Source organism: Pundamilia nyererei, unplaced genomic scaffold (genome assembly GCF_000239375.1).
Source record: "Pundamilia nyererei isolate P.nyererei 1_Seehausen unplaced genomic scaffold, PunNye1.0 scaffold00005, whole genome shotgun sequence".
NCBI lineage: Eukaryota > Metazoa > Chordata > Actinopteri > Cichliformes > Cichlidae > Pundamilia > Pundamilia nyererei.
The window spans coordinates 1,217,839-1,221,480 of NW_005187406.1; the positions used below are offsets into that span (position 1 = coordinate 1,217,839).

The following is a 3,642-nucleotide window of genomic DNA, read 5'->3' on the forward strand; positions in this document are numbered from 1 at the left end:
CATAGAAAGATGTTTTTTGGGTTTTCTTGCACTTTCCTAGCAAAGGAACAGAGGCATGTCACTGCCCGAAGAAATAACTTTGTTCCAGCAGGTGCTAATGTATGTGAAGGAATTCATGAGTGAAAGCCACCTGACACCTCTGATAGTATCTTATTAAGGTGTGTTTACCCAACATGAGCAGAGTGTGGAGCAGTGAGAGGGGGTAGAACTAGTTGCACACTGGCTTTGTTTGTGATTGTTTTAATGAGGAAGAGGGGTTTGCGTTTCAGGCTGGAGCCGTTGGTTGAAATATTCTTCTTGTTTTTTTCTGTTAGAGATGACATGGTTGGGAGATATTTAACTGGTTAGTCCGAGTTCAGTTTGTGCATGCACTGCTGGGGCGGCTGAAACGGTGCAATTCGCAACTGTGACAGGAAACAAACAAATGAGTTTCTGTGATGTCTTGTGGAAGAATTGAAGAAGCTGATGTGTGAGATAAAAACACAGACACAATCATTTGAAGTGGCAGAAGTAGAGTGAAAGCACTTTCTTTTCTTTGATGATACAGATATAGGCTTTAGGGTGTAATGCCGTGCAGAAGGAAAGAGAAAAGCTGTGTAAATGTCAGGAACACCTAAATTAAAATAGGATGTAGTTTAGACGAGCTTGTGTTGACTTCTATGCAAATGTAAAATGGAATGAGAATAACTTTCTCCAAACTGCATGACCCACAATGCAACAGCGGGCCATTGACAAATGAAGGTCATGTTCCTCAGTGGGTGGGGTATGCTGTGACCTACCCACTTCCCCTTCCCATAAATCCTTTCAGAGGCAGAGCCAAAACCATACTGGAAGGATTTATGTATGTATTGTGTTGCTTTTGGTCTTGAGAATAGTTTATATTTTTCAACACTGTGATGAGGGCAGCAGCGGTTTGGAAGAGTCATAATAGAATTACTTAGCTTGAACTCTGAGTTTGTCTAAGTGCATTTGCCTGCTGGGGCTGGTGAAGCATATTTCTTGCTGTTGGGATGGAAACGTCTGATGTCACATTGTCAAAGCGTTTCATTACTTAGACGAGTCCACCAACACCCCCAAAAAACCTAACCAAGAGTTGTCATGTAAATATTTTTTTCTTTCTGCTTTGAGCATGTTCATGTCTTCGCTCGCTATTTTTAGCCTCTCGACTGCAATACTTCACTTTTTGTTCGTTGTGTAACCATTTATATGGCTTGGGTACTTCACGGTTGACGAGATTTAAAATTTCGTAATTGTTGAAAATTCACAACCGTTACTAAAAAGAAAGAAAGAAAAAAAAGACAGAGAAAAATGAGCGAATGGAGACTAATTACTGCAGATATTCTGAACTGTAGTTGGGTGAATTGAAATAAATTAAAAGAAACCTGTTCCTCATTTTTGCTGGAGACACTCAGGACCCGCCCTTCGGGGCGCTTGGAGGTCCTCGGCACCCTAGTTTTTGAGGATCCCCTCCTCCCTCCTTCTGTACAAGCCCACGGGGTTCTTGGCCCTGCTTGCGGACGCGGTGATGCAGGGGTTAACGTGGTGACGTGGTGCTCCTGAAGCGGTGACCCGCGGGGCAGCCAGTGTGGTGGATGAGTGAGGTGTGGTGGTGGGGGCTGCTGCACTGGAGGGGGAGAAGAGGAGAAAGCCGTGGCTGAGGTGCTGTCCGTGAAGGACAGGCGACTCCCAGCAAACAAGCGGCACAAACATTAGTTTGCGATCACTTCCAAGCTTCTTCTCCATCCTGCGTCTCACTGGTTTTATGTACGTAGGTGTCCGCTTTATCAGCGAAGCGCCTTTCCTAAAGGGAGCACGGTCTTCGCGTGCGATTTCATTTGAAATCACGTCTCTGTTTCTTTTTTTCCCCAGTCCACAGCAGACGCAGCGAAGCAGGCTCGACTTCCTTCCCGTGGAGATAAATTCACTTTTACGCGCAAACTTGTCTGGACCGTTCGGACTTGATCAAAGGCGGCGGAGGCGAACGCGCAGAAATACCGCGGACTCTTTAACGCCCGCGCTAAACGTTTATAGCGCTTTACAATTGAAGCCGTGTGTGTATGGCGGTGTTTTTTTTTTGTTGTTGTTGTTTTGTTTGGGTGTTTTTTGTTTTGTTTTTGTGTGTTTTGCTTATCTTCAGAAATAAACCTCCCCTCAAAAAAATAAAAAATTAGAAACTCTGGAAAGCGTCTACATACAGAGCAGGCAGTGATGCACCCAGTGGTGAATTTAAAAAAAGAAAAGAAAAAGAAGAAAGGTGGGTAAACTGTGACCTCCAGGCGGTAATTAGGCCTACCATTTGCCAAATAACCGCCACTATAAACAAATGGGCCTATCAATTAGATTTCCAGAAAGGACTGATTGCTCCTTTTCATGCCAGACTTGAACTATTCCGCAAATAAAAACAAGGAGTTTGGTGTGGTCTGCCTTCCATTACAGCGCCGTGATAGGCCAAAACATGGTACGCAGATGAACGGTAGACCTAGTTTAGTAGTCTGATCAAACTTGTGGAGTGAGGAGGAAGCACAGGGAGGCCAGTTTGGTGAAAAAACAAAACAAACCCCCTCTTAAAGCTAAATATCAGAAAGTTGCATGTGTGACTGGCCTGCTCTCCTCCTCCTGCTCCACCTTCACGCATAGATCCGGTTCAGCACAATCACAAATGAAAACAAACAGTAGTGGTGAGAAAAAGGTGTGTGTGTGTCAGTGTGTGAGTAAATGTGTGTGAGCTCAAGCTACACCTTTGTTGGTGGGAATGGGAGTGGGAGTATTCCTGGTGCGCGACTCATATAAGCATGCCTGATGATGTCCCTTTGCCCCCTCCCCTGGTAAAAACAGAATGCAAGAAAGCGTCTAGTCTCCTGCAGGAGACGAGAGTGCATGGGAAAGAGAGGGAGAGGGAGCAAGGGAGAGTTTCTCCATCAATTTTCTGTTTAATGTCAGCGCTTTAGCTCCATTGTGGGAGCGAGAGGACGCGTCATCCGGGCATAAATTTGCTATTATACAAGCTTCACGGAGACTCACATCCAGAAGATCCCGCCGCTTGTAGACGGGAGAAATCCCTCGGTGGGTAAATTCGGCAAAAAAGAGTTAACATGTAAGTAAATGGGAGGACTGTTTAAGGCTACACAGTTGAATGCGCGTTAAGCTCGATTATTTTTAAGTTTTCGGGAGGAAGAAAGACTCATTTGATTTTCTTTCCTTTTTAGTTTAAAGTTGGGCGCTTTGGGGGAACATCTGTTTATTAGGTAGGTGGTATTTTGTTTTGTGTTTGACGTTATTCAAGGAGTGCTTTCTTAAAATATATATATCTATATATCGATCGCTGTGTTTTCTTGTATTTTCAATGCCATTTTTAAAAAAAAAAACTAGCCTAAACATTTCTATAAGCGTTTTTTGAGCCGTGGCCCCACAGTCCAGTAGCGTATGCGTACATGAAATTATTTATTTATGTAAATGTTTGATTGTACAGCTGTGATTATTTATTTAGATCTAAAAACGCACAAAACGTTGCAGAATCGCTTTTGTAGGCTGAACGATTCCAACAACGGTTTGTCCTAAAACGTGTGATATCTGTCATCAGACACTGATGGATACTTTTAAAAGTATGAAGCTAATGCGAGAAGGTCTGTCAGTTGGGGCCTC

The 3,642-nt window shown here is 43.7% G+C and overlaps 1 protein-coding gene across 2 annotated transcripts in view; it reads left to right on the forward strand.

Moving 5' to 3' along the window:
* The first annotated feature begins 2,689 nt into the window (after positions 1 to 2,689).
* Positions 2,690 to 3,642, forward strand: part of bahcc1b (BAH domain and coiled-coil containing 1b) — a 61,188-nt gene continuing 60,235 nt past the window's right edge. The window contains exons 1-2 of one of the 2 annotated variants that reach the window (XM_013913491.1): positions 2,690 to 3,094; positions 3,207 to 3,245. The gene's annotated coding sequence lies outside the window, so the exon portion shown is untranslated. The remainder of the gene's footprint in view (positions 3,095 to 3,206; positions 3,246 to 3,642) is intronic. The other variant, XM_013913493.1, reaches the window with a different exon arrangement.